Raw genomic sequence first — 24,654 nt, 5'->3', positions numbered from 1 at the left:
CACAGTGTAAAAAAGCCAGAAGATACAATTAAGAAAAGAATCTCACACAAAAGCAAAAACCTCTCTGTCTCAAACATCAGAGCTGCTTTTCACAATTCATTTATTTTCCCCTTACCTGTTGTTATCCTAACATCAAAAGCTCCAAATCTGAAGTCCAAAGTGACATTAAATTAAACTATACACATGCAAGTAAATGTTATCATTTCAATTCCTTGTCTTCTACATTTTATGTGTTGTCTCTTTTAACAAACGCCTTTCACTTGTGCTAAATTACTATCATGAGTTCTCTTTATTAATCACCTAAGGAATATGTACAAGTGTATACATACTCATGCCTGCATGTGTGTTTTCAGTTTATGGCATAGCATGCACTGGATATGATAGAAAATATATTTCAGTGGTCACAAGACCTAAAAAGCCATTGGCTACAGAATAAATAGCTAACACTTTCACCTATATGCTAAACAGACATTGACTAATATTAATACACTTCATGAATATCTACTCATGAACTACTCTATATCTGATCTATATTCCAAACTGTAAAGATATGCAATATTTCTTATTTGGAGAAATTTCCTGTGTATCTTCTGAGTGCCTGTGACATAGCCAAAAATTGTAAATAGTTTCAGTTACAGAGGCCTCTCCTGAGGATTTAAAAGACCACAATTTGCTGCCTTCTAGTTCTGGATTTCTAGCACAAAAATAAGACACCTTTGAAATGGGGAAGGTTTACAAACCAACCATAAGTCAATTTGCAGAAAACAAAGCATATTTAATTTCATTTAACATCCAGAGTAGCATTGCTTTATGAGAAAAGTAGTCCCACTGAAATTATGCAGCAGTATTTTGTTGGGTTGAAATCCTGTAGGAAGAATTCATTCCACTGTACAGTCATCTAATTGAATATTTTCCACTGACAGTCAAACAAAGATTGTATTATTTGGCTAACAGCCAAATGTAAACTTTTGAAGTGTTGTAAGTGTCATGTTCAGAGCACTCCAAGATTGCAGTATATTTATGAAGTGAAGCCTTGCGAGACTGACATGGGCTCAGGAAATTCCTTGTTGAAATTTAATGATCAGTTGTAGCTTCTACTGTTCTCCCAAGATTTGAGTTACATGTCTCTAGACAAAGAACTGTTCACTGTATCATGGGCTTACAGTAGAGGTTTATTTCAACAATTAAAGGAAAATCAGAATTTTTTTGTAAAACATATTTCTGAACCACAAATGGTCATCATCTAAATAACATCCATACCCATGTACCCATATTCATGACTTATGAAGCATTCCATATGGTGATGTCCACAGATACACTAACCCTACATATATACACATATATGTGTATATATACATATATAATACCGTGTATATGTATTGTATAATTCATCACGTTTTAAGAATATACATTGCATACATATAAATAGAAGCTCAAGTATGAATAGATCATTCAAGAAAAAAATGTATGAAATCTATGTAAAAAAATGCTCTGAGATGTGTGAATGGGGTTTGGGAGTTTATGAGGGAAATCTTTATTTTTCATTATATGCCTTTTTAAACCATTCATTATTTTCAGGGGTACTTACAATTTTATAATTTTGAAAGCTAATTTATAAATATGCATAAATTAAAGAAAATATGCTATTAATCTAAATTTCAAATCATTGTATTATTAAATTTTAAAAATAGATTAATCCAAAGGAAAAATGTTGTGGCATTTACAGATCTCACAATGTAGAACAAAAAATTCAATTTGATTTTCTTATGTTGCACATATGCCCTCAATAAAAGCTTAACTTTTATGTAAAAATTTATTGTTTTATGAGATATTTTGTCCAGAGAGCACAAAGACTCACACAAAGACAATGTTCTCTGCAGACAACACTGTACTGCAGACAATGTTCTCTTACTTTCAGCAAATTAAGCTGCTTTCTAACTGAGTTTTCTAACTCTTGGTCCCCGCTGGAAACTTCATCTCCTTGGCTATGGTGCACACATAAATTAATGAAAATCAGTAGTGTCTACAAGATAAAATAATTTTAAATAATCAAGGGATGTTCTTACCATAAGAACTTGGCACAAGAAAGGGGGAAATATTGCCAGAGGTGGGTGGCTCTTGGAAACTCATGGTACCTCAGACACTTTGTTAAAATACTTTCAAGGCCAAAGTGCAGGCAAAAGTCAAAGAGCTATGCCCCAATTTCAGGGGAAGTGCCCTTTGCTCTGAGACATCAGTGAGAAACATAAAAATGACTTCCTTTCAGATAATCCATGAAGAGACAATCCAAAGTGCAGCAGGAAAAAAATTAAAGCAGAATAATAGCCTATGAAGCAAGGGAACAGGCTCCATTATGATCTTTTGCAGTAATAAAGACTGTCATTACACTGAAACTCAACTTGGAAGCGAACTCATCTTGTAAGTCAGAATTTCTATGTCAGTTCAGTGGTCCACTCTTTGATTAATATATCATTTCTAAATAACTAGACCCCCAAATACATTTATTTTTCAGAGAATTCTCACACATCTCATTTTTCCCTCCTCATACTTTTCTCTCTTAACATCTTGCATTACTATGGCAATGTTGTTAGAATTGATGACTAGTATCAATATTATTATTGAATAAATACCATAGTTTACATCAGAGTTCATTCTTTGTTTTGTACATTCTATGTGTTTTAACAAATGAAGATGCCATGTATCCATCATTACAGTGTCATATTGCATAAAGCAACTATCCTTAAAATCATCCTTGTTCCACCTATCCACTTCTTCCTGTCTCTTCTTAACTTCTAGCAATCACTGAGCATTTTTTTGTCTTTATAGTTTTGTCTTTTCCATAGTCACATAGTTGGAATCATACAATATGTAGCCTTTTCAAGTAAGTTTCTTTCATGATGCATGTTTCTTCTATATCTTTTCATAGCTGCAGAACTCATTTTTTAAATAACTAGATAATATTCCATTATATGGCTGAACCACAATATGTAAGCTTTTGAAAAGTATCTTAGTTGCTTTCTCCTCACTCTTGAATAAAGTAACCTCCTTTAGGCCAGCTCTTATGCTTACCTGCTGTTTCACGTGGCTGATTGGCAATTACATTATTCTTCCTTCTTGTTGTTGTTGGGAAAAAGTGTTACAGAAAACATATTCCTAGTCCCTCAGAACCAACATTGCCTATCTTTTCCTTAATGTTTTTTACTTTTTCTGGAACCTCCTCATTGAAATAATACCTACTGCATGGCTGGTCCTCTGCTTGCTGCAGAGAGCACTTCTCTGCATCCTGACATTTGGAACTATGTTAAAAAATCATAATATTACAGCACTTTTGTAGATTTAGTTGCATTCATTTATGGTCACTGAAACCAGAAAGGTAAGCCTTTGTGGGAAAAAATTAAAATGAAAAAAATCAAAAGATAAGCTGTAACCTTGGCAATCTTAAATCAAGAGTATAGAGTTTGAACAAAAAGAAAATCTGAGAGAGATTTTTTAATGCTAGAAACTTAAGTTTCAAGTCTCCCATATAGATTTTGAACAACAGGAATTTGAAGATCATCATTTTTTAGAAAGGGAATGATAATATTTTTTATCATAATAACTTAATATAAAAAAATCAAACATTTAGCAGAAACTGAACACCAGTGAGATTTCTATGGAAGGCATTGTTTTCTAAATGATAAGCACTTAAATTAATTTACTGAGGTATCACTAATAATTTTCAATGAGTTATAAATTAATAATATTGTCTTGATAGCCTAAAATTAGCACGTTTCTATGACTAATGTTTTTTGTATATGTCTAAACTTTACTTTAAAATTTACATCAAAGACTTCATTCAGAAAGTATGAATGACTTATTATGCTAAACTGAAAAAAATGCAAATAGCTAAGGTAATACTGAGCAAAAAAGAGCAATGCTAGAGGTATCACAATACCCAACTTTGAACTATAATACAGAGCCATAGCAATAAGAACAGTGTGGTATTGGCACAAAAACAGATATGAAGACCAGTGGGACAGAATAGAGGACCCAGTTATGAATCCATGCAACTACACCCTCCCTCCGAATTTTTGACAAAGTCACCAAAAAGATAGGATGGAGAAAAGACAGCCTCTTCAACAAATATTGCTGGAAAAACTGGATAGCTGCCTGCAGAAAACTGATACTAGCTCCATGTCTTTCACCCTGTACAAGTATCAACTCAAAGTGGACTAAGGACCTGAATATATGACCTGAAACTCGGAAGCTAGTACAGGAGAGAGCAGGGAATATACTGGAAGCAATAGGCATAGGCAATGATTTCTTCAGTAAAAATCAAATGGCTGAGCAACTAAGAGAAAGGATTAACAAATGGAAATACATGAAATTAAAATCTTCTGCACAAGAAAATAAATGGTTTCTAAATTGAAGAGGCCACCCACAACATGGGAGAAAATCTTTGCCAGCTATTCATCAGACAAGGGACTAACAACTAGTAAATATAAGGAACTCAAAAAACTGAACTCCCAAAAAAAATCAATGACCAAATGAAGAAATAGGCAAATAAACTAAACAGAGCCTTTTCAAAGGAAGAAGCCCAAATGGCTAAAAAACACATGAAAAAAATGTTCACCATACCTGGCCATAAAGGATATGCAAATCAAAACTTTGTACTCCTGTCAAAATAGCTATGATCAAGAATACTATCACCAAATGTTGGCAAGGATGTGAAGGAAAAAAACCCTCATACACTACTGGTGGGAATGCAGGCTAGTACAACCACTGTGGAAAACAATATGGAGACTCTTCAAAAAACTAAAAATAGAACTGCCATACCACTCCTAGGGATATGCCCAAAGGAATGTGTGTCAGTATACAACCAAGTCACCAGGACATCCATGTTTACTGCAGTACTATTCACAATAGCTAAGCTATAGAAACAGTCAAGATGCCCATCTACTGACAAATGGATTAAAAAAATACGGTATTTATATACAATGGAATTTTACTCAGCCACAAAGAAGAATGAAATTTTGTCATTTGCAGGTAAATGGATGGAACTGGAGAACATCATCTTAAGTGAAGTTATCCAGGATCAGAAAGCCAAAAGCTGCATGTTCTCCCTCATATGTGGAATATAGACCAAATAAAAATACAACAATATTATGAAAAACTGGCCACACAAGAATGAATATAGAATTCTTAAACCAACTGAAACCCCTGTAAGAAAGGAACTGTGATAGATTGAAGGAAAAAAAAGAGGAGATGAACCAATAGGGGTTATACTACATATACACATGGAAATATCACAAGGAAACTCCCTGTATAGCTACCTTTATCTCAAACAAACAAAATTGTCATTTTTTCTTTTTTCTTCTACAAAATCAGAGAACAGGAAGGTGGAACAGATCCTGGCCAAGGGGGTGTTGGTACCAGTGGGAGGGGGGATATAGTGGGGAAAGGGGAGAGGAGGGTGAATAAGATGTGTTCATAGACATGCTGTGTAAATGCAAAATGTAAATGCAAAAATGATATTTGTTGAAACTATTCCAGGAGTTGGGGGGAGGTAAAAGGAAAGTAGTGGAGGGGGTGAATTTGTGTATGATATATTGGATATATTGTAAAATTTTTGTATATGCCAGAATGTATCCCCCACTCCAGCACAACAATAATTTTTTTTAAAAAGTCAGATTCCACATTTGCCAAACAAAGAAAAATGCAAATAAAATAAAATCTGCTAAATGGGACTGTGGTGTGACTCAGTGATATAACACTTGCCTAACATGTACAAGGCCCTGGGTTTCACCTTCAGTACTACAAAAAAATAAAATAATATCTGCTAAATGAGTATGCTATCTTAGATTTAAATACCCCAAAAAAGTCCAAATACAAAAAAATCAGAAATATATTAATTTGTTCATATTTTAGTTTCTTAAAATATGACTTGACTAGGTAGTAGCCAAATACAGAAATAAAAAGAAAATTTGAGAAAATGGCCATTTTGGATAGAATAATGCCCCCAAAAGATAGTTCAAAGTGTGAATCCTTGGAGGAGACCCAAAATGGTGGCTAGGGTAAGGAATAAGAATTCCTGAGCTCCATGTCCCCAGAAACCTCCTCAAGATGTGGGAGCTACACTTGGGTAATTCTGATTGCCTCTAGCCATAATAATAATTGCCATCACATTAGGTGCAAATAAAATTCAAATACTGATCCTTAAATTGCACCTAACAGCCACGAAAATCCAGCTTGGCACAGCCAGCAAAGCATGGCCAGCCTCCAGCCCTGGAAAAAAAGTCCCCCAAGCTGCTTCTCTTTTCTTTTTTCCTTATATTTTTTAATCATCTTCTCCCAACAAGCAGAAGACAGAGCATCAGTGAGAATCAAACTCTATGACATCCTGGCCCCCTAGCCCATGGAAAGCCTCCCTACACTACATGGCACTAAAAAATAACTGCACAATTTCTCTCCACCAGCCTGCTCCAAAGTTGCTTGGGTGAAACTGCAGAACAACAGGTGAGCATCACGCATCATGTGCAACTCCCTTACCCACCCCTCAGGAAAATAATAATAATCCAGCAGAGCCCCTAGGCAGACTGAACCCCCTCCCCCATCAAAACTGAAAAACATAAACACCAAATTGTAATATGACACTGACAATGGAGCTGGGTTGAAAAGCTGAATGTGTCCTGGAGAACAGGGGTGGGGCAAGGTGTCAAACCCTCAGTGCTGAACTCTCAGCAAAAGCTAAGAGTCAGAGCAGGGTGACAAGTCAACCTCCCAGAGGAGCCACTGGCACCCAGAAGAGGTTGGAAGTGGGAGTGGAATGAAAAGCCAACCTCCCAGCAGAGCTGATAGCACCCAGTAAAGATCAGGAAACCACAAAGGTTGAGAGCAGGGTTGGGGTGACAGGCCAACCTCCCAAAGCAGGGCAGGTGGTGGACCCCAGAGCTGATCTCTGAGATAGAGGGCAGCATTCAAACCAGAATTGCCCCACCTGGCTGGAGAGAAGCTGACCAAATAGAGCTGCAGGTGAAGGGCAACACAGCTGCTGCCTGGTGAATACAACAACTCTGACCACCTTGCATGGGTGGCAGTCTTACCTAACCTCACAATTACAACTAATCTTGTGGACAGAAGGAACCAAACAGTACTCACAAGCCAGTCACTTGGTGAGACCACATCAGAGCTTCCACTTGTATCCCAATACCAGGAAAGGACACCTAAGGAATAGCTCCAAAACTTTTACCAAAAGAACCTGGTGTTTTTTATTGAATTCCTTTTTTTATTATTATTATTCCTGTACTATTAACTTCACCATCACTGTTCTCTTATCCCTAGTCTTCCTTCCTCACTTTCCCTTCTTCTCCTGTGCTATAATCCATTGTTCTCCCTCCCAATTACTCTTTCTGTCCCTTCTTATATACTCTTTCCTGTCCTCACCTACCTTCTTATCATCCACAAGCCTCTCCTCCTACACATGATCCCTCCCTCCTACACACTCATGACCCACTGAGTATCCTACTGTACCAACTATACACAACCCCAGCCCCATGCAATCCCTGACACAAGCACCATCCACTACAGCAACAGAAATACACCCAAACACACACAAGGGCCACAAAACCCAGCAGCCCCCATGCTTCCTCCCATACCCACCTACTTTTTTTATTACCACCTTTACCAGTTTCCCAAGTACTAACCTAATAACCACTATCTTCCCCAACTCCCACTGTTTGTAGATATTATCATCAAGAGGTTTTCTATATAATATGTAAACACCTGTTCTGGTTACATCTACAGGCCGGGGACATTAAAAGCACATCAACCCAACTAACAGCCAAGTCAGTCATGATACAAAAATTAAATCAGGCAATCAAAACCACCAACTAGCCAATCAAACACATAGTTGCACAGCACCAAGTGGAGTGATGGGAAGAAGAAGGAATGGAAACCACTCTCCTCAAAAAAACAATTCAATACAGGATTCAGTGAGAAATGAAGAAAATAGATACCCATTTCCTGACCTCATCAAAACAATGATAAATGTCACTAAGGAGCCCAGTGACACCCACATAAAAACCCTCAAAGAAGAAATTTTGGAAGGCATTACCAAGAAATTCATGGAGAAGATACGAGACATGGTTAACCAGAATGAGCAAGATGTACTCAAAAAATTTCAAGACACCAAAAATAAGGAACATGAAAAGTCACAGAAACAAATATAGGAGCTCACAGAGGACATCAACAAGGACCAAAGTGAAACAAAAGATACTTTTAAAAGAGACATCCATGAATTAAAGAGGACCACACAAATTATAAAAGAAGATATGATCACAGATTTGGAAAACCTCAGAAGAAAGAATCAAACAGAAATCCTGGAAATAAAAAGTCCCTTTAGTTAAACAAAAAACACAGTGGAAGGCCACTCTAGCAGTCTAGAAAAAGTGGAAGACAGAATCTCAGAGCTCAAAGACAAAACAGAAATTAACGTAAAAACAGAAGAAATCTTAGTCAAACAACTCAAGAGCTGTGAAAGAAAAATAAAAGAACTCAGTGACTATATCAAAAGACCAAACCTGAGAATCATGGTCATTAAAGAAAGAGAAGAGGCACAAGCCAAAGGGATAGATAACATATTCAACAAAATAATAATAGAAAATTTCCCAAATCTTGAAAAATTTTTGTCAATTCAGGTACAGAAAGCCTCAAGTACACCAAACAGGCCTTGACCAAAATAAAACCTCACATAGCACATTATCAGTAAAACTATAAGCATAGAGAACACAGAAAGAATATTGAAGGCTGTAAGATAGAGCAAACAAATAATATATAAAAGTAAACCCATCAAAATAACAGCACATGTCTAAAGGGAAACCTTAAAAGCAAGAAGGGCATGGAATAAGGTATTTTGGCCACTGAATGAAAATAACATCAACCCTAGGATACTCTACACTGCAAAACTATCATTCAAAATGAATGGGGCAATAAAAATCTTCCACAATAAACAGAAATTAAAAAAACACCTGACCACCAAGCACCACTACAAAAGATTCTACAAGAAATTCTGCACATAGAAGATGAAAGCAAACAAAACCATGGGAGGAGGGGAAGCATCAAAACACAGGAGAAGAAAAGACAAATAATCAGAGAGTAACATTGATTAAACTGCACACAATCAAATCGTTAAATAACAAAAAAACTAAATGGCAAGAATCACCACATAACTATCAATATTAGTACTGAATGTCAACGGACTCAACTCCTCCATCAAAAGACACCATTTGGCAAACTGGATTAAAAAGGAAGATCAAACAATCTGTTAATTAAAAGAGACCCATTTTTTGGGGACAAAAATAAACACTGGGGTAGGGTGAAAAGCTGGAAGAAGATTTACCAGGCCAATGGCCTCCAAAAACATGCAGGAGTAGCAATACTTATATCAGACAAAATAAACTTCAAACCTACATTGGTCAAAGAGATAAAGAAGGACACTTCATGCTGATAAAAGAGGCAATACATCAAAAGGACATAACAATCGTCATCCTATATACACCCAAAGTTAGTGCACCCAATTTCATCAAACATACACTAAAGGATTTAAAAGCACATATGGACTCCAACACAGTGATAGTGGGAGCCTAATACCCCTATATCACCAATGGATAGGTCATCCAAGCAAAGAAATCCTGGAACTAAATGACATCATAAACCAAATGGACCTAATTGATGTCTACAGAATATTTCATCTAACAATGGCATAATATACATTCTCAACAGCCCAAGTAACTGTCTCCAAAATAAATCATATGTTTAGGGCACAAAGCTAGCCTCAGTATATATAAGAAAATATAAATAACCCTCTGCATTCTATCTGATCACAATGCATTAAAATTAGTTCTCCACAACAAAAGCAACAGCAGAAAATACACAAATAATTGGAGGCTGAAAAACACATTGCTCAGTGATCAGTGGGTCATAGAAGAAATAAGAGAGGAAATCAAAAGTTTCCTGGAAGCTAATGAAAAGGAAAACACCACCTACCAGAACCTACGGGACACAACAAAGGCAGTCCTAAGAGAAAAGTTTATAGCCATGAGTGTTTATATTTAAAGGACATAAAGATCTCAAATAAATGACCTAATGCTACATCTCAAACTCCTAGAAAAAATAAGAATAAGCAAAACCCAAAACAAGCAGAAAGAGAGAAATGATAAAAATAATAAAAATAAGGGCCAAAATTAATGAAATAGAGACTAAAAAAGAAAAAAAAAACCCATACAAAGAATCAATGAAACAAAGATCAAGTTCCTTGAAAAAAATAAACAAGATTGACAAGCCTCTTGCAAATCTAACTAAAATGATGAGGGAAAAGACCTAAATTAGTAAAATCAGAAAAAATAATGGGGGAGGAGACAACAATAAACACTGAGGACATCCAGGGAATCATCAGAGACTGCTTTGAGAAACTATATTCCAAAAAATTGATAAATATTGAAAAAATGGACAAATTTCTAGATACTTATAACCATCCAAAATTGAACCAAAAGGATATTAACCACTTAAACAGATCTATAACATGTAACAAAGTTGAAGCAGCAATAAAGAGTCTCCCAAAAAAGAAAAGTCCAGGACCTGATGGATTCTCTGCTGAATTCTACCAAACCTTCAAAGAAGAACTACTACTGACACTCCTTAAAGTTTTCCATGAAGTATAAAGGAAAGGAACACTGCTTAACACATTCTATGAAGCCAGCATTACACTCATCCCCAAACCAGACAAGGACACATCTAAAAAGAAAAAGAATGACACACCTAAACTACAGGCCAATCTCACTAATAAACTTTGATGCAAAAATCCTCAATAAAATAATGGCAAACTGAATCCAACAATATATCAGAAAGATCATTCACCACAACCAAGTCGGCTTCATCCCAGGAATTCAAGGATGGTTCATCCTATGCAAATAAATAAATGTAATACAGCACATTAATAAAAGCAAAGACAAAAACCACTTGATCATCTCAATAGAGGCAGAAAAAGCCTTTGATAAGATTCAACACCACTTCATGACAAAAACTGTAAGAAAACTAGGACTAGAAGGAATGTACCTCAACATTGTAAAGGCTATATATGACAAACCTATAGCCAACATCATACTTAATGGGGAAAAATTGAAACCACTTCTCATTATGTCAGGAACGACACAAGGACTCCCATTCTCCCCACTTCTATTCAACATAGTCCTGGAATTCCTAGTCAGAGCAATAAGGCAAGAAGAAGAAATAAAAGGAATACAAATAGGTAAAGAAATAATCAACATATCCCTATTTGCAGATGAATGATCCTATGCCTCAAAGAACCTAAAGACTCACCCAAAAACTACTAGACACCATAAACAGCTTCAGCAATGTAGCAGGATACAAAAATAGTAGCCTTTCTATATAGTAACAATGAACAAACTGAGAAAGAATATAGGAAAACAATTCCATTTACAATAGCCTCAAAAAAATCAATACCTAGGAATAATCTTAATAAAGGATGTGAATGTCCTCTATAAGGAGACCTACAAAGCACTGAAGAAAGAGATTGAGGAAGACTAGAGAAAATGGAACAATCTCCCATGCCATGGATTGGTAGAATTAATAGTAAAAATGAGTATACTACTGAGAGCAAGCTACATGTTTAACGTAATTCCCATCAAAACCCCAATCACATTCATCACAGAGATTGAAAAATCTACCCTAAAATTCATTGGAAAATACAAAAGATCATGAATAGCCAAGGAAATACTAAGCAAAAAGAACAATGCTGGAGGTATCACAATATCCTACTTCAAACTATACTATATGCCATAACAATAAAAACAGCATGATACTGGCACAAAGACAGATATGAAGACCAGTGAAACAGAATAGAGGACCTGAATATGAATCCACACAACTACACCCACCTCATTTGTGACAAAGGAGCCAATAACATACGATGGAGAAAAGACAGCCTCTTCAACAATGTTTCTGGGAAAAGTGGTTCTTTACCTGCAGAAAACTGATACTAGATCCATGTTTGTCACCCTGTACAAGTATAAACTGAAAGTGGATTAAGGAACTTAATATCAGACCCAAAACCTTGCAGTTAATACACAAAAGAGAAGAGAATACCCGGGAAACATTAGGTATAGGCAAGGACTTCCTCAGTAGAACTCCAGCAGCTCAGCAACTAAGAGAAACGATGGATAAATGGGACTACATGAAATTAAAAAGCTTCTGCACAAAAAAGAAATGGTCTCTAAACTGAAAAGACCACCCACAGAATGGGAGAAAATATTTGCTAGCTATACTTGAGACAAAGGACTGATGATCAGAATATTGAGGGAGCTCAAAAACTAAACTCCCTTAAAATTAATGAACCAATAAAGAAATGGGAAACTGAACTAAACAGAACTTTTTCAAAAGAAGAAGTCTAAAGGGCCAAAAAACACATGAAAAAATGCTCACCATCCCTGTCCATAAAGGAAATGCAAATCAATACCAAACTAAGGTTCTACCTCATTCTTGTTGGAGTAGCTATCATCAAGATCAACACCAAATGTTCACAAGGATGTGGGGAAAAAGGAACGCTCATACACTGCTGGTGGGAATGTAAGCTAGTACACCACCTTAGAAAATGGTATGGAGGCTTCTTAAAAAACTAAACTTACGATCCAGCAATACCATTCCTAAGGGCGTACCTGAAGGAATGTGACTCAGGTTATTATAAAGGCACCTGCACACCTATATTAATGGCAGCACTATTCACAATAGCCAAGCTATGGAAACAGCCAAGATGCCCCAGTACTGATGAATGGATTAAGAAAATGTGGTATTTATGCATAATGGAATTTTACTTAGCCACAAAGAAGAATGAAATTTTGTCATTTGCAAGTAAATGGATGGAACTAGAGAACACCATCTTAAGCGAAGTTAGCCAGGCTCAGAAGGCCAAAAATTGCTTGATCTCCCTCATATGTGGATTACAGACTTAAAACAAATTCAGTAATATTATTGGACATGGGTCACAGATTAAGGCGAGAATGCGCCAGGGAAGAATAGGAAAGGGAAGGAAATGTAAAATTGAGTGTGGCTGACGTACTCACTGTAGAGGATCAAATATAGTAATCTTAAACTGGCAGAGGGCACTGTGGGAAGGAGACCTGAAAGTTGTGAAGACATCTGGCAGAGATGAACCAATGTGGGTTGCAATGCACAAGTGCATGGAAGCAACACTAGGAATCTCTCTGTATAGCTATCTTTATCTCTAACTAGCAAAAACACTATTTCTTTCTTATTGTCTCCTATGTTTTCTCTTCAAAAAAATTGAAGCAGAGGGTAGAACAGGTAAGGATGGGAGCAGGAGGAGGAGGGCGGTGGCCCAAACAATATATGCACATGTAAGTAAATGTAAAAATGATAAAATAAAATACAGAAAAAAAGCAAAGTGTGAATCCTTCAACTCAGCTTATATGTTATCTTATATGGCTAGAGGGTCTTTTCAGAAATGATTATGCTGGGATCTTGAGATGGGAACAATATTTGGATTATCCAAGTGGACACATGTAATCACAAGGGTCCTTGTAAGGGAGATTCATGAGAAGGATATGGAGGTGGAATGAGACATCAGAGTGGTGTGTTCACATGCCAAGAAATGCACAAGTTTTCTATAAGCTAGAAATGGCAAATGTCTAGTCTATTTGGGCTGCTTTATCAAGACACCATAACCTGGGTGGCTATCAAAGAGCAGACGTTCTTTTTAGAACTAAAGGTCAAGAAGTCCAAGTTCAAGATATAGAAGATTTCTAGTGTCTAGTCTTTCTGGTGAGAGCTCTCTTTCTCTCTCTCTCTCTCTCTCTCATTCTCAGATTTTTCTTTCTAACTATGTCATCACATGGTAGAAGATGCATGGCAACTCTGTGGGGCCTCTCTTATAGGGAGATGAATCCCATTCACAAGAGTCCATGCTCATATATATTCACCTGTCAGGGACACCTCCTAATACTATCACCTTGTAGGTTAGGATTTCTAAGTATGAGTTTAGAGGAGGGCATGAAGTTTCAGACAATAGCAGAGGAGCAGATTGCCCTAGAGCACCTCTACAAGGACTCAGTTCTGTGGATGCCTATACAACTCATTGCAGACTTTGAGCTCCAGAACTGTAATTTTTAAGCCACTAAGTCTATGGTAATTTGTTACAGTAGCAATAGAAAACTAATATGAATGACAGCAGTGTCTGCAAGTCATTTGTTTATTTACTCTAAGAGCTGTCTTTGTTATATTGTGTTCCCTTCGTCTTTAGCTACTTGTCTTCAGCTTCTGTGGAATATAACCCAACATTAAGGGATGGGGGTGGGAGGGTGACTGAAGAGTGGAAGGAACAGGCTGTCCAAAGTATTCCCCTCTTGATTCAGGAACTCTTCTGGGCTGTGATCACTTTATGATGCCAGACCCTACTGGATAGCACTTCCTGTTTATTTAAAACTAGAAATAACAATTTATGTATCTCAAAGATGTTTCACAATTGAATACATCTCAACTCCTATCTTGTTTTTTGTATCCTATCTTGATACTTTTTTGGCATTTGTATATTTCTTTTTAGCACTAACATACTAGCTTTCCTATACATATATGTTGAAAAAAAGTAAATTGTTAAAAACTGCACATTTTGTTCAAAATATTCACCCAAATTTATCTCAGATTTGTGCAATCTACTACCCACATCATCTTCTGATAGTCCACACTCAGATTCTTGTCATACTATACCCAATTTTGGATTTTGATAACTTGTTACTGTACTTCAGCTTGTCTTTCAGTTTGAAATTTACAACAATGGCCTCCTTGGCTTGCATCTGGATGGACTTTCACAATTGAATACATCTCAACTCCTATCTTGTTTTTAAAATAATTTCAGTGTATATATTTAAGGTATACAACATGATGTTTTAATTCATGTGTAGATAGTGAAATGGTAACCATTGTCAATTATCATAGCAATCATCTCACATAGTTACTCATTTGTGTCTTTATGTGGAAACAACATCTAAAATCTTCATTTATAAATACTCCTAAATACAATGCAACATTAGTACTGTAGTTTCAATGTTGTGCCTTAGGGCATTTGTTCTTCATCTATATCTGCTACTTTGTATCTTTTGACCTACAGCTCCTAACTCCTTCCCATATCCCACCAAGTAGTCAGGTTTATTCTCTACTTCTGTGTATTTGACTTTTTAAACTTTCATTTCCCTTTTAGGTCCACATTTTAACAGTCTCAATATCTTACTCAAATTTGACTAGGAAACATTTTCATCCTTTCAGCCCACGACATTATCTCTACATTTCATCCAGAGTACTCTGTCAAGGCAATTGATCTCAAGATGTATGACACATGCAATTTCCAAAAAGATCTAAAGATAGTTTTCATATTGTATAAGCTGTTAATAGAAGCCTAAAACAAAGCACCTATTGATCTCAAAAAATTAAAATGTCACTAAGTACTTCTTAATAGACAGCTACTATACAGATATTTAGTATATATTTTAATATAAAATTTAAAATAAAACAACAAATATGAGGTCAGTAAGATTGCTGAGTTATCCTAGTCTTACATTTTTCTATGAAGCTTATTTGCACTATTTCTTCATGGGACAGCCTTAGTGGAGAGGGAGGGTAAATGAGGAGGGTAAAGGAGGATAAATATGGTTGATGTGTTTGTTATACATGTATGAATATGGAACGTTGAAACCTGTTGAAATCATTTTCAGAGGGGAATCTTTGAGAGCTTTCTCATGCTCCTGTTTCCACTGACCTAACTGGGCTAACTGGGGCAACTGGAGATGCAGAAAGAACAAATGATAGAAGGCAGACATGCATAAAGTTGGAATCAGGTGTGTTTGGTGCTCGGATGGAAATGCATAATAACCTCATTGCTGCTTTTCTCTATTATTCTCTTTTCTTCTCTATTCTTTCAGGCCTTACTTCTAAAGTCTTTCTTTAAAACCGTGCTTCTTTTCTGTTCTTTAAAGTCTCTTTCCTTAGACTCACTCTGTCCCATGTTTTCTCTTATCTTTTCTTTAGCATAATCTCTCTTAAAGTCTTTGCCCTCAGACTTGCACTCTCCCACATTTCCTTTAAAGTTTCAGTGCTCAGACTTGCACTGTCCCATCAGACTTGTACTGTCCCATGTTTCCTCTAATCTCTAGCATAACTGAACAGCAGCAGCAGCAGCATTTTTGCAAGCCACCCACCAATCAATCAACCATCAAAAAAACCCAAGTCCTCCTTCAGCAAGTCTTTTATATACAGTGGTAAACAAGGAGGTGGAGCAACAGTTCTCAGAGAGGGTCATGACACTGTAACAAGAGAAACCTGCATCCTACTTCTCTGAATGTGAACAACTTAGGAAAAGCAGCTGTGCTGCATTTTGCACTTTGCTGTCTTCTGCAGCTGGGGCCATGCCAATGTATCAGCCTGTATATCACTGAGCACGACTGTGCTTATGACAAGTTCTCATAGGCTTCTCCTAATCTGCTCTCCCCAGGGAATGGAGTAGGAGAAAATAATGGAGGGGATGAACCAAACCAGAGTATATGATAGATGAATATTTGAAAATGTCACAATGAAACCCTCTGTATAACTTTCATATACTAATAAAAATGCTTAGAAAAATTCTTTAAAAATCTTTCTGATCAATAATTTTAACTAAATTTTATCCTAAAATTGTATTTAGAAATCTGAAAGTGTTATTTCACTAATAGTTTAAATAAAACATCTTTTACCAGATTTTTCTACCACAGTGCATTTTAAAATGTACATTGTTATTTTTTCTACTCAAAAATGAATATTATCCTACCAGACATAAATTTAAAATGTGTAATATCTTCATATTATTGAAGAATAGAGTATACATAGACTAAGTACCTTATCAATGCCCCTTTTACTTCCTCTCAAAACAAACTGGAATTTCACAGTAATGAACTATCCAAAGATTTTGTTCTACATATGCCTACATGAATGTGTTTTTTGGAGGCAAGAAGAAAAGCAGCAGTGAGCTATATTCAATTTGAATCCAATTTGAAAAAAATGCAAATAAATAGCATTATGCAATTTGCATAGTGCTCTTGGAAAAGCAACAGGGTGGCCAAGTATGATTAAGATTGGTCCCTAAATCACAAAATTATATCAACTGCAGGAGTTATAGTTACTTTCATCAGAAAGGTGAAAGTTGCCTGCTCAGTCAGATTACTTTCAGCAATATGCCAGCACTGGTTGCCATATGTTCCAAGTTGTAAGATGTCCTGTTAGAGTTATGGATGCAGTTTTATAGTCAGGAAAATGACAGATTCCTCTCCCTTGAAGACATTAGCTTTATTCCACTTTGTTCTAACACTATGTGCACACAATGAGAATGATATAATAGTCCCTTGTTTTCTCAATGAATATAATTCAAGATGAGCCTACTGTTAGATTCTCACATGACTTTTCTCTGATCTTATGAATTCTAACTTATTTTCAACCTTGTCTTCTACAAGTATTGTCTCACTTATGCCATTCTTTCATTCATTTCTTATTTATTCAGTAATAAGGAAGTATAATTCATTTAACAGCAGAAAATATTGCTTGCTATTATTTATTAATCTGGTAGCCATACCAGATTAATTCACAAACAAGTGATGTGTCAATTAAATAAATGGACTACTAAAAACCACAATTAGTGACCATTTCCACAGAGAATACCTTATACTGATAATGAAATTCTGAATATACAGCTACTTTATAGTATAATTCTCACTCAGTTTGATTACCATTGATTTAATCCATAGAACTCTTTCCATTCCAAATGCTATAATTTTTGTTTAATGCAAATATACTTGATTCTTTAGCTTACATTTCAGGTCTTTCTAATTTTTCATCCTTATATAGAAAAGTACTATTTCTCCCCAGGTTTCTTAATCTTGGGATCATGCCAACATTCCAGTGTTCCTGCTCAATTTAAACACTAATGCTTGCACTGTGCTACAAATTTTGCTCCTTTTTTTCATGTCAATTAACACAAGTTTTGGTTGACTCTTTACAAAACCCTAATAAAAAAGGTCTGTCTCTTTTTTCACAAAGCATTTTTAAATATTTTATGACGTAACAGTAATTAGTTTTTAGTGTAATAGTTGCACAGAGGGTTTTCTTGTGACATTTTTATATATGCAAACAATGTATAACATTTTGGTTCATCCCCTCTATTATTCTCCCTCTCCCCCTCCTCCTTAAAATAGCTTCAGTAGGTTTCAACATTCCATGTTCATACATGGGTAGAAAAATACATCAACTGTATTCACCATCCTTTACTCTGAAACAATGTAGCTGTATTGGTCTTCTCAGAGTACTATGATTTTAGCATGGTGTTTTTTTTAAAAAAAGGACTATGAATATGAGGAAAAGCTGCCTTTGAAGGTCATATTGAGTACTCAGGAATTCTCATGGAATTTCATTTATTTCACAAGAATTGAGTACCTGCTATGTGTCCAGGACTGTTAGAGGCAAAATATGTGGCAGAAAAGATGTCCTGCTGTTACCATTCTGTTCTAGTTGAAAGCAGAGAGTATGCAATGAATCACATAGACTCATAATGAAAACAACAGTTCAGGTAGTAATCTGTGTTGGTAGAACATAAAATGATATATTTCAATGGAAAGTGAGTGGAACTAGGAGACTACATCAGTGTAAGGATGAAACAAGGGACCCCTTAGGAAGTGGCATCTAAGCTGAAACGTGTATGGTAAGAAGTTAGTTAGGAAACCATCTTGCAGATGGGTACTCAGTAATAGGAAAAGCTAATAAAGAATCTATGGCAGAATTTGCAACACTTTTAAAACAGCAACCAAACAGTTATTTATTGGCTAGAGCAGAAGAAGGCTGGGAAAGAGTAACATAAGCCTGAAAGGATAAGCAGGTGTCTCTCCCTATAAGGTTCATGGTAAAAGTATTGCACTTTATCCTACATATAATAAGAAGCCTATAATAAAAGATAAATGACATGAGTTGATTGACTTGTTTTGAAAGATCCTGTCTGAAGAGTGCAAAATTAATACAAGAATGTCCATTAGGAGGTTATTATAACTACTAAAATGTTCAGAGACTGAAAAAAAGTGAACAAAGTGGAGGGGTACAAGTTATGTAGTACTACTATTCTGAACTCTAAATCCTCAGCCTTGAACTCTGTCATCATTCTGGAAGAATTTAATTGATTAACAAACATACAACTGACTCTTTCATACTCTTAATGAATTCTTTTGGGCTAGCATATACATTCTTTGTTGTTTTTCATTAAAATAAGGAGTGATATACTTGGGTTATATTAATTGTATTTTAAAACTGCAGTTTTTTCAATATATTCATGTATTTTATAGACAGACTGTCAGACTATTGACTGTACTTGTAAAGTTAATACAGTAATTATTAAATTCTCTTTCATGAAGAATATGTTCTTAGACATTTGTGTTCTTGGAAAGAAGAATGAGGCTTGAAGAAAGATGGGGAAGACAGTTTATAATGGTATTGGTTTGTATAATGATATCATCATTCCTTTAAAACATGAGATTATCAATTTATAACTTTGAGAGAAAGAAAAGCGGGTGCTTCTACATAAACACCACCAATTCACATGAAAAATTGTGGGGATTTTTCTTTAGTCATTGTCTTAAGCTAGATTAATTAATCAAGCATTTGATCTTAAAGTTAGTCTGAAATCTCCAAGTTTTATTCATATTTTTCAGTCTCATATGACAAGATGGAGGAAGGAAACCTGCATAAGGCAGAAAGCCAAGGCCCTCCCAGACATGTACAATGATGACTGATGCAGTGTTACATTCTTGCCAGGGAAGTGATGCTGAGGAGCAGTGGTATGTTTGGGAAACAGAGGCAACCTAAGAGGAAGGGCCTTGGTATTAAAGGAAAATGTGTCTGAATTTAGTTACAAAGTTATAATGAAGACCAGGAGTCAAGATGAAGGTCAGTTCCAAGGAGCAGTATTATTGCAAGATTTCCATAGCCTCCTCCCTTTTTTGTGCAATAAAGAATTTTTTGCAGCTAAAACTAGAAAAGTTTTAAGCATATTTGGTCTGCCTTGAGATCCATCATCACCCTATTGTGCCTGGAAGATACTCAAAAACCGAGTTCTTCCGCCCAGCCCACCTTGAATGTTGACAGACCAGGAGAAAAGACAGTCCCTATTCTTAAATTCAACAATTACATGGAGACCTGCAGGGCAAAGGACAGCAGTAATTATAAACAAGTGCTTTCCGGTATGGAAGGCATATCAAGTTAAGAACTGCCACCTGCCTTCAGCTCTGCCCAAATAATTTTAATAAATAAGCATAGCTAAGAGGATTGTTCATGAACTAAAGTTAATATTAGATGTTATTTTGAAAGAAATTTGCTAAGAATATAAAGACTACAGGAATAAAGTAATTTATCAATATTTCTTATTTAGAAGGGACTTGAATATGTTAACATCATCTTGTTTGTACTTCATTTGCAAGGCAAGAGAAGGATAAACAAAATGCTTCAAAATTTTCTCTTTTTTTCTGGATATTGTTGATAGAAAGAAACCTTATAAAGTTATACAGTAAATGATTTGCTGACTTGATGGTAACTAACATTGGTTTTGTTTTATAGCAATAAAAGTAAGCTTATAATATTTTAAAACAAACACTTGCTCTTAATAAACTATTCAAACAGCACAGACTTACATGTAATGTTAAACATTTTCATTCTTCCTGATTACCTTCATACTATCCCTAGTCACATAACTCAAAAGTAGCATTAATAATAGTGACTGGTGAGTTTTTACAAAAATTTGTAATACACATACATTTATGTAGATAGTCATTTAATTTTTTAAAAAAATAAAATTAATATCAACACTTCGAACTTGTTTTCTCAATAACATCTAGAAATATAAGTGCTCACAAGCTTATATTAAACAAACTTATGAAATTAAAGGCTGGCACTTATGGTGGTATCAGCAAGCAGTATTATAAGCTCACAAAGTTAGTTAACATGCAGATATTATCAACATTTAAAATTATCTATGACTATCTTGGTAAATAAGTTGAGGAGACAATAAAGGAAAGAAACTTGAATTTTTGGTCTAGAAAATATGAAAGAAGAAAACATAAAAATCTCCCCCCAAAATATATGTACATATGATGGAAAAGGTAAAAATAAGTATGATTATAGAATATTAATTTTTAAGAGAAATACTACTTGTACTGTGGTTGAAAAAAATAATTAAATAGTAGTTAACATTAGGTGAAAAAAGCTATTGACTCCATTAGTCAAAAACTAATTCAATCCTGTGGTTGGATTCTCTCAGTACATAAGTTCCTCTGCAAAAATGTAATTGTTTTGACAGCAGCATAAAGTTGGTATCCTGCAGCTGGAATACAGTCCCAGGAGTGAAATTTATACAAAAAATTTCTGGCTCATGATCAAGAAAACTTTTATCACAATAAAGAAAGAAACTATAGTACTGGAAGGGGCAATGGAATTCCCAAAAGAGATGTCGTCCATTCCTGTATATGTAGACAGACCATACCTTTCAGGAGCATTTACCTTCCTTGCTTTGAAAAACCATTGTTGCTTATTCTCCAATATATTGGTGCAACATTCTCCATAAACTTATTGATAGACAGGATGGTTTTGTAGAAGTCTAATTACAAATTATTTCAGCTGTAATTCAGTCAGTTCATCCTCTGTTGTTAATGAGAAAGAACCGAATGCAACCTCATGCTTCATTGAGTCCAAGAAGAATATTAGCATGTGTCAGTCTGCCATGTTCCCCAGAGAAATACTGTTTCCAGTTTATCAGTATGAGTCTAAAACTCTTAGCAATTTGCATGTGCTGTACAGGGCTTGGTGAAAGCACTGGATGGATAACTGCCCTAGTTTCTTTTACGGGACAGGAAGCAGAAAAAATACCTGAAATAAGAGCTGGAGATCTGTTTACTCTGTTGTGGGAAAGAGGTAAAGTCATTTTGAAATGTTTTTTGTGGTCACTGAAGAAATAGACTTGAAATAAAATAAAATTGTAGAAGGGCTCTCATTCCGATTGGAATCTGGATCTGTTGCTCCCCAAACAAAAATCCTACACAAGGTTGGTAAAAAGCAGCCAAAGGAACCCCAGGGGGAAAAAGCACTGTAGGATAAATGTGTATTCTGCTAAAGGAAATGCATTGAAAAACAGAGTTGTAAGTTGGATAGGGCCCAGAAGAAAACATAAAGTAAAGTATTCATGGGTTGATTTCAGGAAATTCAAAGGAATAAACTTTTATATGAAGTTGTAAATGATCCATAGGAAAGACCAGGAGAAAATGATCAAAGACAAAAAAAAGTACATAGATTATTAACCTTGTTGAAACAGCCTGTTTGATTTAAAGAGCACACAAAAACGATCCAGAAAGTAAAGGCAGAAAAGAAATGGGAAATACAAAAGACATCAAGAAAGAGATTAAAAGGTGTGACAGATCAGTAAAACAGCAACGAGGTTAGGAGAGTCATTGTTGCCTCTTCAGAAACCAAAGGTAAGTGGGTGCTGGAACCAGAAGATAGGAGGGGAAGTGTCTTTGCTCCATCAGAAAGAACACATGCAAAAAGCACTCACTGTCTCCAAAGATAATAAGAATAAGACACTACATAGAAGTAAAGGAAGTTAAGCATAGGTTACAAATATGGCAGAAAATTCTTAAGCCAAGTAAACTAGAAACTTTTATCAGTGATAAAAAGAAAAAATAAATATTTGCATGCATTTACTGGTATAGGAAAATAAAATATACAGAAAAATTATATTTTATGTGATCTAACAGTTCTTTTATTACTATCAAACAGTAATTCTTTAGGTACAGCACGAGTTAATATCAAACACATAATAATTTCTTCCCTATTTAAAATGCAAAAAAAAAATTGATAAAAACATGTTATAGCAAAATCAGCATTTTTTAAAGTCATCTTACTTCAAGTTTAGTATAACTTCTTACACCCATAGAAATGGTATAATATTATAAATTATCAATTATCAAAATATATGATAATTATAAATTATCAGTATAACACCTGCAGATATATCATGGAGGCATGCTTACCAAATATAAATATCTTTGTTAACTTCTTTCAGTGTAAATTATTTAAGTTTTTTTTTTTCACTACTGTGGTTTGAACTCAAGGCTTTGTGCTTGATAGGCAGATATTCTATTGCCTGAGCTATGTCTGTATCCCTTTTTGGCTCCAGTTATTTTGGAGATAGGGTCTCACTTTTTTCCCAGGCAGCTTGGACCATGATCTTTCTATTTTAGGCTTCCCTCAGCAACTGGGATGACAGATAGAAGCCACCAGGCCCAGCGTTTTTGTGTCAAAATGGAGTCTCACAAACTTTTTTGCACAGGTTGTCTGTGAACTACAATTCTCCCCATATCAGCCTCCAAAGTAGCTAGGATTTTAGGCATGAGCCACTGTTGCTCAGTTTATTTAGAGTATTTCTGAATACTTTCTGTTATATAATATTCTAATTTAAATTTGCTACAAGTAAATGTACAGGTGGGTAATATTTTATGTCAAGATGGTGAATTCTATTGCTTATGCTTCATTTCTGTCATTTGCCTACATATTACCAGAAGACAGTTATACAGTTATTACTGAATAACAATTATAAACATCAGAATATGCAATTTCTACATGTGCCCTCTAGTTTACATCTCCATACCCTACAGTTCTTTTTATCTGATGGTATTACATTTTCTTCCCAATTGTAATTAATCATGCAATTTATTCCACTGCTGCTTTCAACCCCTTCCTTGATCCAAGTCATTGAAATCCATACATGTGAGATTCACTCCAGAACTCTTTGCTTATCAGAAGCAAGAACAGATAAAAAATTCAGAAGTTTTTAAGTTCTCACCACTATTTCCAAACAAAAGTAATGTGCAAACTCATTATTACATCACAAAAGTCCAAAGAAAATTTATTACATAGTATTCTGATATTTTTAAAGAGTAGCATCCTTAGTATTCTTTTAATAATACTGCAGACATATTTCCAGAGCTAAGGAAAATAACTTTAATATATTCTTCAGAAAGTTGCCTCAAATATCTGTAGAACATTATCCAAAGGAGTGGTTCTTCTTTAATGATGGGGTTTAGATGCAGTACAGCAAATGCTTTCAATTGCAGCATAGTTTTAATAGAAATGCAGATATCAGGACATCAACCTCTTCATCTCAGGCCTAACTAATTTCACTAATGCTCCAAAGTGGTGTATTCAAAGGCAGGTTCTCTTTTGACCATTCAATCTTAAATTATTTCCCATCAGTAAGTGCTCTATTAAGGTAATGCAATTTATACAATCTACACTACAGCATTATGTTGATTTTAAATTGATTCAACTGTATAATGCATACATTACTATCAAAGGAAATATTCCAGAATGGATAGGCTGATATAATACAGTACTCTGTTGATATAATTAACAATATAAACAATTTACCCTGCAGTATCTTGATATGCTGCTACTAGATTCTGAAAATATAAACTGACCATCTTCTGTGGCAGCCAATATGCATCTGATTTCTGCCAAATATAGTATTAATTACCATGC

The sequence above is a fragment of the Castor canadensis genome, chromosome 9, assembly GCF_047511655.1.
Source record: "Castor canadensis chromosome 9, mCasCan1.hap1v2, whole genome shotgun sequence".
Taxonomy (NCBI): domain Eukaryota; kingdom Metazoa; phylum Chordata; class Mammalia; order Rodentia; family Castoridae; genus Castor; species Castor canadensis.
This window is presented reverse-complemented; position numbering follows the sequence as displayed.